The sequence below is a fragment of the Gossypium arboreum genome, chromosome 3 (genome assembly GCF_025698485.1).
Source record: "Gossypium arboreum isolate Shixiya-1 chromosome 3, ASM2569848v2, whole genome shotgun sequence".
NCBI lineage: Eukaryota > Viridiplantae > Streptophyta > Magnoliopsida > Malvales > Malvaceae > Gossypium > Gossypium arboreum.
Genome location: NC_069072.1, coordinates 5,704,586 through 5,720,017, shown reverse-complemented (window position 1 = coordinate 5,720,017; position 15,432 = coordinate 5,704,586). Strand labels below are relative to the sequence as shown.

The 15,432-nt window shown below is 32.0% G+C and overlaps 2 long non-coding RNA genes across 2 annotated transcripts; both read right to left on the bottom strand.

The window, feature by feature from the left end:
- Window positions 1-3,335: 3,335 nt before the first annotated feature.
- Window positions 3,336-5,018, bottom strand: LOC128290520 (uncharacterized). Its single transcript, XR_008280385.1, has 2 exons — window positions 4,236-5,018; window positions 3,336-3,814 (listed from the first exon to the last, which is right to left on the bottom strand). It is a non-coding gene; the product is annotated as an uncharacterized LOC128290520 (long non-coding RNA).
- Window positions 5,019-8,834: 3,816 nt separating this feature from the next.
- Window positions 8,835-10,444, bottom strand: LOC128290522 (uncharacterized). Its single transcript, XR_008280387.1, has 2 exons — window positions 9,721-10,444; window positions 8,835-9,118 (listed from the first exon to the last, which is right to left on the bottom strand). It is a non-coding gene; the product is annotated as an uncharacterized LOC128290522 (long non-coding RNA).
- Between the last annotated feature and the right edge of the window lie 4,988 nt (window positions 10,445-15,432).

The following is a 15,432-nucleotide window of genomic DNA, read 5'->3' as shown; positions in this document are numbered from 1 at the left end:
GCATCGCTTCTTTCCAACAATATTCTTTAGCAACTTCATCAAATCTTGAAGGCTCTAAAATGGCCAAATCACACCTTTGATAAATATCTGTGATAGACTTTGTACCCCTAATAAGCATATCATCAAACCCTTCTTCAATGTAAACTTCATCTTCAGCTGGTTGTAATCATTTTCCTGCTGATCTTGCACAAGCAAACTTGTATCAGTGTCATCCCATTTTTATACACTGCCCTCGTTTAATTTCACATCTCTACTCATAACAATCTTCTTGGTGGAAGGATAAAAAACCCTGTACCCTTTCTTTGTGCTGCTATAGCCAACAAAAATTCTAAGCATTGACTTTTCTTCCAACTCGCTTCTCTTCTTAGCTAGGACAAGTGCATAGAAAATGCAGCCAAACACTCTCAAATATGAGACAGATGGTTTATATCCAAACCAAGCTTCAAAATGTGTCTTGTCTTTTACTACATTAGTTGGCAGTCTATTGAGAAGATACACTGAGGTATTTACTGCCTCAGCCTAAAAGTTACTTTGCGATTTACTCTAAAACAACAAGGATCTAGCCATATCAAGCACTATTTGATTTTTCCTTTCACAAACACCATTCTGCTGAGGTGTATAAATTGTGGTTAATTGATGCTAAATTTCATCCTCTTTACAAAGCTTTTGAAACTTTTCTAGCAAGTACTCAGTGCCATTGTCTGATCTTAAGGCCTTAAGCTTACAGTTTGTTTGATTTTCAGCTAAGGCTTTAAACTTGCAAAAGAAATTATCTATCTCTGAATTTTGCTTCAAGAAATTCACCCAACAAAACTTTGTGCGGTCATCGACAAACAATACAAAGTACTTGCTACCACTTAGAAAGGAAGTCTTCATAGGTCCACAAATGTTAGTGTGGACCGATTGAAGCTTATTATGAGCTTTCCATGCTTTGTTGACTAGAAATGGAAACCTGATCTGCTTCCCAAGCTGGCGAACTTCACAAACTTCATCCTTGACATCAAACTTTAGATATATCTTCAACCAGATCCAACTTTTACAGCAAACTAAATGATCTATAATTAACATGCCCTAATCTTTTATGCCATAAGCATGATTCATTAGCTAAACTAGCATAAGCCTTCACATCTAACTAATTTACATCCATAGTAAAGCATCTATCAGTCATAGCAACTATTACTTGCTCTTGACCAAGTGAGTCCTCAATCACACAAGCTTTGTTTTAAAATTATTAGAATAACCCTTCTCTATCAACTGGCCAACACTAAGCAAATTTTGGTCAGTTTTAGGTACAAAAAGGACATATGAGATTATTTTGATACCTAAGTGAGTGTTGATCACAACCTCTCATCTTTCTTTGGCCTCAATGAAGTTTTCATTCTCAATTCTAACTTTTGAAACAAAATTGGTGTTTAGCTCTCTGAACATTCTTTTATCATATGCCATATGGTGAGTGCAGCCACTATCAATTAATCAGTTCTTTCTAACCCTGCTTGAGGTTGCAAAATAGGATGCAATAAAAACATATTCCTTCTAAGCTTTAATGTCATCAGTAGCTTGAGCTTGATTCTGCTGTTATGGTTGTACTTTTCCCTTATTTTTACAGACTTTCTCTATGTGGCCAAGTTGCTTGCAACTTCTACATTGGATATCAAATTTGTACCAGCAATATCTTTCCAAGTGCGTGGACTTTTTACAATGAATGCATGGTGGGAACTTTTTCTTTCCAACATCCTTCTTTGGTTTCTCCCTTTTATCTGACCAAGGTTTCTTTCCCTTGTAGCTTGAGCTCGAGTTTTCCTTGCTTTTGGCTTGAAATGCTCCTCTAGTCTGTTGGCCCTTTTTTTCTTTTGTGCATAAAGAGCATTTATCAACTTTGACAATGAGATAGTTGACAAATCCCTCAACTCATCTAATGAAGAGATTTTTTACTCATATTTTTCAGGAAGAGTTGTAATAACTTTCTCAACAATTCTTCTGTCATTGAAGTCATCTCTAAGTAATTTGATGCTGTTCACTGTGGCAATTATCCTATCAGAATACTGCTTGATATATTCAGACTCTTTCATCTTCAAATTTTCAAAGTCTCTTCTCAAGTTGATCAACTATTGCTGCCTTTTTTTATCTGACCCCTAAAACTCCTCCTTCAACCTCTCCCAAGCCTATTTAGAAGTGTCACATGCCATTATCCTAGTGAAGATCACATCATAGACTCCATTTTGCAAACAAGACATTACTCTGTATTTTTTAGCACAGTCCTCACTATGCTATCTGATTTGAGCTATGGTTGGGTTAGCTCTCAATGGAGGTGGCTCTGCATCAGCTTCAACCACATTCCGTAAATTATGAGTTTGCAAATAATTTTTCATTTTGACTAACTATATGTAGTAGTTTTCACCAACAAAAACAGGTGGTGGTGGTGAAAAACTCAAGTTTTGTAGCAACAAAAGACAACTTTTGTTTCTTTCTTTCTTAGCAATCAACAAAGAACAAAAGGCCCTTAAAAATGATAGAGTTTCAATACTATTTTTTGAGGTTTTTTAGCAACAAAGATAAAAAAAAACGAGAGAGAAAATGGAAAGAAAACAAAAGCATTAACAGAGATCAAAGTGAATTCAGCTCACTTTTTCATTAAGCAAAGATTTCTTAAGTTACAAATAAAAAAATACCAAACTTACAACAACTCCCACTAACATTGGGAATTGCATTACTTGCACACTTGAATAAGCTGGGTTATCAGCCAAACTATCACCTAAACACTTAGCAAATCAACTAACTAGTTTACTTACATCAGCAAAACAAATTACAAAGCAACTAGATTAGTTTTCTTGTTACAAAAGTTTCAGCAATAAGGTTGAGCACCAAAAGAACTTCTTTCTTCTGCATTGCTGGCCAGCATTCAACAAAATTTTATATACACTTTATTTGGATTTAGGTTGTCTGGTTAGCTTTTCGACTATGGTTATCCCATTATATCTTTCCATTGTAATCGTGTGGTGTGGGTGATAAACAACAACATAAAACACCAAAAAAATATAAAAATAGGTAAACACCAGTAAACCAACAACTCTAAAGGCGAACCCAGCAAAAGATCACCTTGGCATTAGCCATCCTGTTGGAATCAAATTCAAGATCCTCCATCAGCATCTCAAAGACTTCAACCTTAGTGTGTAAAATCAACTCCTTGTTACCATCAACAAAGATTAGTGATTATAAATAACGTCCAGAATCTCAAACCAACATCCTTTTGCAGCACACTTTATAGCTATGGAGCATTAATAAACATAATACAGCCATAAGCCTAAACACCGCCACTCTGATAGATAACATTATCATCCAAAACAAAACTTCATATTCAAGCACACAAAAACCACCCAATCAGACATTCAGTGCAGCAAAAACAAAGGAAAAGAATCAGCATGGACCCAAAAAATTCAGACCATATGGCTATCGACATTCTGGGATTTTGATCCATGCAACAACAACATATCAACTCCTTTAAACATCTCCAGATTCTTAAAATAAATAGAACTGCCTCCAACCCCAACCCTTCAGCATACCATCTTTTAAAATCAACTTCGCCAGAACATCAAAAATCAATTAAATCAATAAAACCCATAATAACCACCTACAACCCTCTCTCTTGCTCAAGCATCATCAACTCAGAACTTATTACATCATCAGAGCAGCTAGATTTAAGGCCTAAGCTCTTACCTAAATGTCATGCTTCCGCAGCTTCTTCGTAACTCATCCGCAGTTTCGGCAGTGATAAATATTGGTATTCCGGTATTGAATTGATATTACAGCATTCATCCTACGTTAAACAAAATAACACAAAATCATTTCATGGCTCGAATGAAAATGATGATATGATATTGGCACAAAGCTAAGTCAAGTACGACTGCTAAAACTTGGGAGCACGATGATGAACTAATGTAGCTCCTAATTGCAAGACTTAAAACTCTGATAAATTTGAAACTTGCTAATACCTCTCTATCCCTCTGTCCTTTATGTCCCCTACCTGCAGTCTTTCCCTACCCAGACCAATCCCTCTTTTGTTTTCTGTATACCTTGTTTCTCAGATTAGGGTTTAACATATGGTTTTTGGAAAATTTTCATTTGATCTGTGAAGAGAAGTCAAATCTTCGTTTTGTACTTGTATTCAGGATTTCATCAACCAAATAACATGCTGCCACTAGTATTTTAAATTTTTTTAGACAAATATTTTACCTTACCTTTGGGATAGAATTTGGAAGGTACGTGCGGAGATACTCTAAAAAACGTCAAGCACCAATCAAGATTGTGCTGCTGCTCTTCACACACAAAGTGATTAACAAAAATGATTGTACAAAGAAAGGAAAAATTAGTGGCAAGCCGTGGTTTGAAAACATATATGACAACAAACATGCTTAAAAATAAGTTACAAATGTGTGCATGTTTATGCAAATTGTACCTCCCAATCAGCCTTTTACAGGCATGGGATATCGAAATGGAGAACATGGGAGGATTTTCTAGGTCAAGTTGCCAGGGTTGGCGACAAAATTATACATTTTGTTAGCTCAAATTCTCACCTATGCATGACTACTGGATAAGTGTCATTTTTCAAAGTGAAGCTGCGATTGATCATGCCTAGGAAACATCCATTTGACACCATTCTTTCTCTCTTTTATTTTGATCTTCTTTCAGGTGAGAATGAAATTTAACATTCAGAAGATAGATTATTCTTGAATTCGTTCTATGAACTGAGATTTGAGAACCATCTGTGGTGGAAAAGCTTATGTTCAGTCATCGTTACTGATGTGATCTGATGTGAGCGAGAGCATGAAAGACAATGTCTCATCCACTCCCCCTAAGGACTTCACCAAGCATTTCCATCTGAAGCATCAAGCCCACATGCATGGCATGTTGGGGAAGCCCTTGAGGGAGAGTGAATGAGAAACTCCTTGATTATATATATGTATGTCTTGTAATAATTGCCTGAGTAAGAGCAAAGTTTTAGAGACGACGGAGTTGCTTATATAGGCTCAGGATTGTGGCTGGCAGGCACCTCATGTCCCGATTTGATACAATTACAGATTCTGATAAAAGATTTAAAAGAATAAGTTCTTTGTTTGGTTTTATTATCAGATATCAAGCATCTTTCTACACCATTCATCTGCTTCATCACAAAAATGCCCATTATTAATCGAAATATAGGATAGGAGTACTATTGGTGCAAGTTAGACACGTGAAAGATACATATATATCAATTGAATTTGATTCATGGACTTGATTTAAGACTATATCATAAACATACACGTTATTAGCTAGGTTGATGTTTTTGAGATCAGATCATCAATGAAGATAAAATATACCCCCCACTTACTAACTAGTGCTTCGTATGGATGATCCGTATAGGAGCATTTCCATCTCATCATTCATGTCGTTTCGCCACTTAACCCTAAGCCATAAGGAATATATATATAATTAACTAGCTATGTTGAATCTGTTGATAGCAACTAGGGTTGTCTCTTGAATAAACTTAAGAGTTAAGCCATGACAGCGAAATTTATAAGCTTCTGTTTTATCAAAGGGAAAGGAATATTTGATCATAATAGAATCCTAATCTTTAGGCAGTACTTCATAATAGTAAGTTGACATTCCATTGCTCATTGCTTCTTGCCCTTGCCGCCTCCAACATGGTCCAAATTTAGCCTTCACTCCGTCTTCATGATTCAGCCCATTGATGAAATATTATTGAATAAAATCAATAAGTTGGTACACTGGTAAGGCTCATTATACTTATTTTAATAAGACAACACAAGTTCAAATTTTAGAAAAAATATTATTGAGAAAAATAACTACGAACTCCGAACATTAATAATAAAATCAAAATAAATGATATCAAAAAAAAAATTCAATAAAGCTCCCTTAGCTTTGGTTATTGTAATTGGCTCATGATGAAAACTTAATTCATTGAAATTATAAGTCCACATACATCATGTCCATTAATTTGAATCATCTACTTCTCAAAATTTTATTTACACTTCCTTTTGGATGAGCCCACGTAGCAATAAAATTAATTATATTAAAATAATAGTAGAATATGTATTGAATTCAAATGTAACTATAATAAAGAGTAATGATTAATGAAAAAAATTACCATCGAGGACATTAGATTGAAACTTTTATAAAATTAAAATTATTAAGCATTTACAAAATTAATAAATATTACAATAATTATTTTTATATCAAATAATGAATTTAATAAATAATTAAAATGATAGAAATATATCAAATAGCATTTTTATTTGTTATTCTATATTTTTATCTTTTTGAGAGTCATCCACTCCGATACTCAAAACAAAACATCTCCCAATTGAACTTGATAGACGACATATTAGTCTTTCAATGGATTTGCTCATTTCCAATTAGACTAAGGACATGTTTAGGTTCGTCTACTGATACAAGTTATTTTTCGTATTACGATCTAACCACGTAATACCATTTAGCATTAGTTAAACATTAGAAAACCAATGAGTCAATATTCGCTTCCATTTTACTTTACGTGCAAAAATCATTAAAGACAATATGCAAAGGATATTAATGTAATTTATGGATAATTTTATTAAACTAATTTGTTCGAAAAATACAAGTGTACATAAACGAAAATACTTCACTTAGGGTACCATATCCAACATTCTAGTTGCCATGTAAGGAATCTGGGTGTTGGGTTGTTCTGGTTTGATTGTTATTTGCTTCTGCGTTACGACCAGTGGGTTCTATAACTTGATCATGGATGGGATTAAACTCAGTGCTAGGAGGATCACTGCTACCTAGATGTAACATGTTTGTCCATGCTTATTGCATCAATTATTAACTAGTAAGATAAACAAGGGAGGAAGACAGTGGTTGAACGAAAAAGAGGAATGAAGTGAAGGCTAGAGAGAAGTTTTGATTTTGGAAAAAGTTGAGATAAAAAAGGAGTGTTTACATGGATCTATATGAGTTGTTTGCATGACCCTTTTATAGTGGGGAAAAGCTTAGTTACATGTCCTAAAGCCACTAAGGTAGAAGTCTGATTTGATATTTTTGGCAATTACAATGATACTATATCTTAAGATGAGACATTTTTAAGGTCACTGGCCATCAATTGCTCTGAGCTTCCATGTTGCCCTCATATTATCTTAGGGAAGGTGTCCAGTTCTAAAGTTTGGCAAGCTAAGATTCACGACTAACTCTAAGATTCATGAACTTATTCTATGTCTACGGTGCCAATAGTTCTATAAGGAAACACGTGTCAAACTCTCTATAAATACATTGTGAGGTTCGCAAGGTACACTGTAAAGTACACAAGGCTCACTACATAAGATATAACAAAACCCATAAAATTTTTAGAGAGAGACCCACAGTGTTATGAGTAGTTATGTTGGATGTTGGTATATTAAGGGTGATTTCAACATTGTAAGGTTTCTGGATGAAAGAAATGGTTGTCCTAGAAAAGTTTGGGCGAGCTTAATGAGTTAATTAAGGTGGATTTCTGTTATTCTGTCCAAGGTGGGGTAGCGCTATTCTTGGTTCGGCTCGGGTTCTTGATGTTGTTAGTAGGACAGGTTCATTGTATCTAATTGTTTGGTTTCAAGGTTTTGAGATTTGAAGCTGTTTGCCTTTAAAGCTCTATTTAAGATTTTGCCCCATTTTGTTGGCAACTGAAGTTTACGATTGGGGCTCAAGGCTGGTTCGATATCTTAATTGTTGGAGAGCATAATAAGAGGATGAGATGAAACGGAGAAGTCAATGATGGTGCGAGAAGAGAATTTGTGGAGAATTCTCAAGTAATTAAATTGTTCCTGAAACTATGAAACGGAGAGGAATTAGGAAGGTTGATAAGAAAATTCCCATGATTGAGAAAGCTGGATGACCTTGAAACTAAAACAAATGGTAATTATAAGCTTGAGACTATGAAAAAGGTGACTATTTTCCTAGTTTTATCAGTTCATATCATATGGATTTTGTGAGTTTTTATGATCGTGAAAGATGTGAGCGATATTAAAGTAATTGGTGTTGTCAAATTTTGATTTGGAATTGTCACTTTCAAGAGTACTAGGGGAGAAGTTAACGGATTGATGGTTGATTCCAACGTTTGGATATGTTCTAATTACGGCTTTTGATGTACATTTCTTTTGATTTTGCTGGTTAATGATGATTAATGTTTGTTTCTATACTTGTCATAATATTTTTTTTTTATTTTGATGTTATGTTCTTCTATGCTGATTAGTGTTGAAAATGTATTGCTGATGGCTCTTCTGTCTTGGGCTAAAGTTTTTTTATTGTGTCAAAGTTTATGTATTTTTTTGGTGCAGTACTTTCCTTTTGTCTTGTGTATGGCAATTTCTATTTTGTCTAATAACCTACAACACAATGACCCATTTTTTTATTAACGAGGTTGGAGTAATGGATGGATTGAAGCAACAATGATAAAGATGGGGTTATATCTTTAAGAAGTGAGAGTTAGGAGACTGAGATTAGGGTTTTTATATTTTAATGGACTTTTTGTTTATTTATTTGTGATCTATTAATTTGGGAAATTTTTTATTTGTTAGAAGAAATAAAGAAAAGTTAAATCTTGGGGGTTTAGGGTTTCATTTGGTATAATTTGTTTTTTTAAATGCTTTCAGTAGGGTTTGGTCAACCAAAAAAACTGGCTGCCAATGAGAGTTTGCAAAGAATTTCTATCATTAGCCTTTTCCTTCTTTCTCATTTTTAAACCATGGATCATGGTCTTGATGATTCGAATAACTTGTTTTTGTTTACAAGAAATTATTAGTTTGAGTGTTGCCATTAGACAATCCATATTCCATGCCGATGGTTAATCATATATCATTCCCACACAGTTGCCAAAAACTGTAAGTTAAACAAGATCCAACATACTGAATGGGGAAATCAAACTTCGTACATGGTCATAACGAGAAGATGACCGCAACAGCTCCATGAAATCAATAATCTGGTCCACAAGAGATTGCCGAAATCACACTTGTACAGTTCATGGTTTTAGCAACCTTGGTACGTTTGGCAGTTCAATATACTTGAGGCAATTCAAGCTCAGGTTCCTCGGCCAACGATCAAGAAGAGTGTGCCGCTGCTCACCGGTGACAAAGTGTTGAACAGCAAAAACGATGGTATATAAAGAAAAACAAGACGTTGGCAAGCCATGGTTAGAAAACATATTTATGACAAGAAATGCTAGAAAATGAGTTAACGTTGCGTGCTTGTTTATCCAAATTTGTACGTGCCAATAAGCCTTTTATAGGTGTGTGATAATTTTTTTATCATTACAATATATTAAGAGGGGAAGAGAAAGAAATAACAGGATTTAAACTCATATCATATAAATACAGGACAGAAGCTTTAACCATTTCTCCAAATAAACTTGCGGTGTAGGGCGAATTTTGTAGGACAAGTTGGGCAGGGTTGGTGACAAAATCATTCATTTTGTTAGCTCGACGTCTCACCTATATGCATCACTGAATTAAGTAATATTTTTCAAAGTGAAGCTGCCATTGATCATGCCTAGGAAACTATATATTGAACTCAGAAATCAAGACACCTCCATTTGACACCATAATAATTATAGGTGTAAAGAAAATTTACTATTGTCTCTTCTATTTCGATCTAATTTTTTCACGTGAGAATGAATTTTAGCTTCGTGACTGTTGAGTTTCTTGAAGTTGCTCTACGTACCGAGATTAATGAACCATCTATGGAGGAAACGCTTATGCACAGTCCGCATTACTGATGTGATCTGATCTGACAGAAAGCATGCAACAAGACAATAATGTCTCATGCACCCCCCCTAAGGACTTCGCCAAGCATTTCCATATGCAGGCAGCATTAAGCTAGCACCATGCATGTCATGTTGGGGAAGCCCTTGAGGGAGAGTGAACGAGAAAAGCCTTGATTAATACATATACATACATAATGTCTCGTAATTGCCTCTACATATATTGATAATGAGAAAGAGCTGCAAAGTTTTGGAGACCAAGGGGTTGCTTATATAGGCTATCAGGATGATGGCTGGCAGGCACCTCATTTCCCAATTTGATACAATTACAGATTCTGATAAAAGATTTAAAAGAATAAGTTCTTGTTTGGTTTCATTATCAGATGTCAAGCATCTTTCTATACACCATGCATCTGCTTCTTCATCACAGAATGCCCATTATTAATATACATAGGACACAAGTATTGGTGCAAATTAGACACGTGAAAGATGTCTTTGTCATAAACATATCCCCACTTACCTATTGGTGCTTGGTTTTAGATGATCCGTTGGAGCACTTTCATTGCATCGTCCATGTCGTTTTGCCACTTAACCCTAATAAGAGATAGGCCATTATCATCTATATAGCAACCAGGGTCGTCTCTTGAATGAACTTAAGAGGTAAGGCATGACAGTGAAATATATATATATATATACATACATATAAGCTTCTATTGTTTCCCAAAGGGAAAGGAACATTTGATCACTATAGAATCTTTAATCTTTAGTCCGTACTTCATATTCGTAAAGTTGACATTCCATTGAACCTAAAAACCATATCTACACTAATACAAAAAGCACATAACATATAGATACGGTTCAAACTTTGGAAAGAAATAAATCTTAGCCATTGATCCTCCGTAATCAAACAAGCAACCCTTTCTTAATTAAAATAATTATTATCGAAGACCTTAATCAAATTGATTCAATTTTTAAATATTTTTTTATCTGCAATTAACATATGTGGGATGAATGGAGATTTGTTTTCCTCTGGACTGGACCCCGGAAACTTAGCGACCATGTCTGGTGTAGATAAATATTTGCAATGATGAATATATGAATGGGTATTAGTTACAAGAAATTATTATGATGGTGAGGACATTGAATGGCTTAGTGTGGGATGGGATGGGACATTCAACCAACCTCAACCAAGCAGTCATGAAAGAATATTAGTTACGTGTAGAACTAAAGTTTGATGTTTTATGTCGGGGAACTGATAAAAAAAAAAATTCTCCTCGTTTTATGTTTGTTTTATAATTTATGTTCAAATTTATAATTTTCTTTTAATAATATTATTTTAGGATTTAAAGTTACATCTCTTCTAGAAAATATAAAATATTTTACAATTACACTTCATATTTATTGATAAATATGTCATATTATTAAGTTCAATGTAGCTTCATGTCCTAGTTAAATGATAAAATGAATGTCAAAATCTATTATTAGTATGTGTACTATATTTAAGTTTTGGATTTAATTTCAATACTTTAATTTAGCCAATTATATTCTTATATTTTTTTAATTGATAAATTTTAGTTTTTATACTTTTGAATTTTAAAATTTTAATTAGTTTCGATTCAAACAATAATAATTAAATATGTTTACGTGGGTGAGCAAAATTCGATTGTATTTGAAAAAATTCAAATTTTGAGTTAATCAAATAGAGTTATTCAAATTATTCAAGTTAACTCAAATAACTCGATTTGAGTTTCGAGTTCGAGTTGAGTTGAATTTCACAATTCAAATAATTTAAATAACAGATTTGTGTAAATATCCTTTTGATCCTGTCAACTTTGAAACTAAGCAAATTGATCTTTCTCTCAACAAAATTACAAAATAATTCAAAATAATTATAAAAATTCAAAATAATTTTAAATTTCAAAAAATATATAAAAGTTAAAATTTAAAAAATTCTAAAATAATAATTTTGGAACCTAATTAATGATTACTCAAGTATCTTTTTTTTTTTTTTGCTTTGAAATTTTTTTCAAATATATATGGTTTTAAATTTATGTCTTCTAACATGGAAATAGTTATACTATAACAATATTTTTATTTGACATGTTTAATTTTTAAAATTTAACTAGAACAGTTTCACTCGATTCGACTCAACTCGAATTCCATTTCACTTGACTTAATTCAAAAAATTTTAAATTGAGTTAGGATGATAAAATAGGACTCGTGAACTCAATTAACTCTAAATTTTTTCACTCGATTCGATTGAACGCTCACCCCTATCCGTTTGGTTAAATTCTAATATTAGCCATGTATTTTATGTAAATTTGTAGATTTAATCCAAGTTCTCCAATTTTTTCATTCTTTTAGTCCTTATTCTTTCTAAGTTTTGAAATTTCAGTCTTAACACAAGTAATAATAATTAAATTAATTAAGTCCTATTATTCTAAAATCTTTTGACAAACACATATCAATACTTAACTAATTTAACAATTACAATTTAATCAAGATTGAAATTCAAAATTTTAAAAATATAAGGCTAAAAATATCAAATTAATAGGAACTAATAACAGAATTTAATCAAAAAAATAAAAGTGACATGGTGAGAAGCCCACTTGCTGATCTGAATGCCCAGAGCTTTGGGCTTAACACTTAGGGTAAGTAATGTAAAGCTTTTAAAAGAGTAGCACTTCATTTTATTCACATATGAAAAACTGAATTGGTTTGATTTATAAAACGAAATATTACACGTTTAATATATACTAAAAAGAAAGTGAATATTTGGTATTTATTTTATTCCAAAAATAGTTTTAAAATTTTATATTTTTTAAATATTTTTTATATAAAATACTTATCAACCCTTAATTTTATTTATGGAGTTTAAAAAGTACACCACCATTAGTGTACTAAATAATTTTCCTAATAGAAATTTGTACAATACATACATGCTAGAAGTTTTATCACATGTGTATGCTGTGGAAATTACATATTTAAAAAGATTTGTGTTTAAAATAACATATAATAAATAATGAAATGTATAGTTGAAACTAATAAAGTGTGCATAATAAAATTAACTGTATAAATAAATCAAAATAAAGCCTTGGTTGAGTGGTAAATTTAGGGTTTTCCTAATGTAATTACTATGAGTTTAAGTCTCACTATATGTATATTTTTATTTTTAAAATTAAAATATTAAAATACCCTTGAATAATATAACTTATTTTAAATATGGAGTGATATTTTAATAATTTTTATAATCTAGTTGGTGTCCAATTGACTCATGACACTAACTCAATTAGGGATTTTATTAATAGTAAGTAATTACAAATGTACAATTGGTGAAAGATAATAAAGTGTGCATAATAAAATTAAGTCTTAGTTAGGTGGTAAATTTAAAGTTTTACCAATGTAATTGGTGTGAGCTCAAATCCAACCATATGAATTTTTTTATTATTTTTAAATTAAAAAGACTAAAATACCCTTAAATAATATAACTTATTTTAAATACAAAAAGACATTTTTTGTAATTTTCTTAACCAAGTTGGTGCTTGGTTGTCTCGTAATACCAACTCAATCAAGGATTTTTTTAATTAGTATAGATATATCATATTTGTTGATTGAGCCTTAGCTCAGTTGGTGTTATTGCTACTGCAGAACTGGAAGGACATGAGGTCGAACACACTCAAACACGTTTTTCCTCTTATTTAAGAGTTGGAAAGGAATTATGAGTATGGGTTGATGAAGAAGATGATGAACACTAACAGGGAGTCAAAAAGGTCAAAATTAATGACATGTCATGCGCACAATCATTCTTTAACATTGGATGATGAAAACAATAAATTATTATAATGACAATGATCAAATTATAAATTTATTTTATTTGAATGATTAAAATAAAAACACCCAAAAAAAATATCGGAAACTAGAAATTATTACCAAATTGAACCCAAGGCAATAAAAAGGACCATGACAAATAGGCCTGACCCATAACCTTTAATCTAACCCAGTGGGGACCCTTCACTCAACTTTCTGCCATCTTCTCATATGTATACATGCATGAATTAGGTCCCCATATCTATATAATATAGTTTCTTATTCTTAATTCCTTATAGATTAGGTGCCATGTTTTAAAAAGGATACTAGGTGACTGACCACTGACCATCAAGCAAGCAAGCATCACAAAAGCAAAAAATTGCTCAAATGGAAGGCAATTTTGGGCAGTCATTTTCTGATATACCAAATGGGCTGGCTCTTTGGGTTTTTGTCAAGTCAAAAACGACAAAAACCCCTTTAATAATTGAGCTACTTTGTCTACAAAACCTACTTTCTTTTTTATTATTATTATTCTGTAATTGGAAGTTGGAAACACATGGGACAATGCATGATAGGCATTTCCTTCCTTAGATTTTTCCCCGACTCCTCCCAAAAAAAGCTTGAGAATATATACATGTATGAGCTTGCTTCAATTGCAATAATTTGTTGCCTTAATCCAATCACTACTTAAACCTTGCACCTAATGCCTAGTTGTCATCATCAACAATTGGATTTTTTTTTTCTAGAGGACATAGAAAAAATACCACAAATACAAAAGGAAAAGCATTCAAATCTATTTTATTATTTGAAAATTACTCACTTATTCTTCTATGAAAAATCAACAAACTTCTAAGATTTATTTATTAAGGTTGTGTTTGGATACTAAAGAGTAATTCGAGAAAAGCATTTAGTTGAAAAATTGTAATTACATAATAATTCTCTGTGTCATATTTGGTGATACAAATTATAATTCTTTAGTTGCATAATTTAACATTTTTTAAAATATTAACTATTATAGAAATTATCAATAATACTTTAGAAAAAAATTCTAAACAAGTAACAAAAAACAAATCAGTATATATAAAATGTCAATTTAGATGATTACTAATAAAAATAATAAGAAAAATAAACATCATATCTAATTTTATTTAATTGCTCTCCTCCATAACATTTAACATATAGCCATTATCATCATATTTTAGTTCTTGACCAATTTGTTCATCCTATGAATCATAATATGAATATATATCATTCAAATTATTAGGATCTTCTTCTTCAATTTACTCTTTAAAATATTGATCATTCCAATTCCACCTACGAATAAAGTTACAAAGTAAGCAACATACTAGCATCATTTAACGTTGGTTTTTAGATTATATTGAGGTGTAATGTTAATATGGGAACTTTTTTTGAATAAAAATATCTTATCAACCATATTTCGTAACTTTGAATACCATAATTTAAAGAGTTCGCAATTTGCCTTTAATTTTTGTATTTGGCTACATTCTCTCAAATGATATTGTATCCCACGATGTGGTACAAGAAAATTTTTAAATTACATAATTAACATCACTACATAATATTTTCATACAAAAATAGTATGTAACAATTTGAATAATTTACAAGAAAAATAAAATTAAATAACAAGAAGGTGATGATGATAATATTAATGGATTACTAGATCCAATTTTAATCTATTTCGAGATCTCTCCCAAACCATATTTTTTATAGCACTCTAGAAATTGAGATGCAAACCAACTAATTTGAAATTAACTTATTTTAGGGTCCAACAGCAACTCAATTTTATAACTATTTTGATAATATTTTGATTACTATTATTCCACACAAATTAAATCACAATTAAT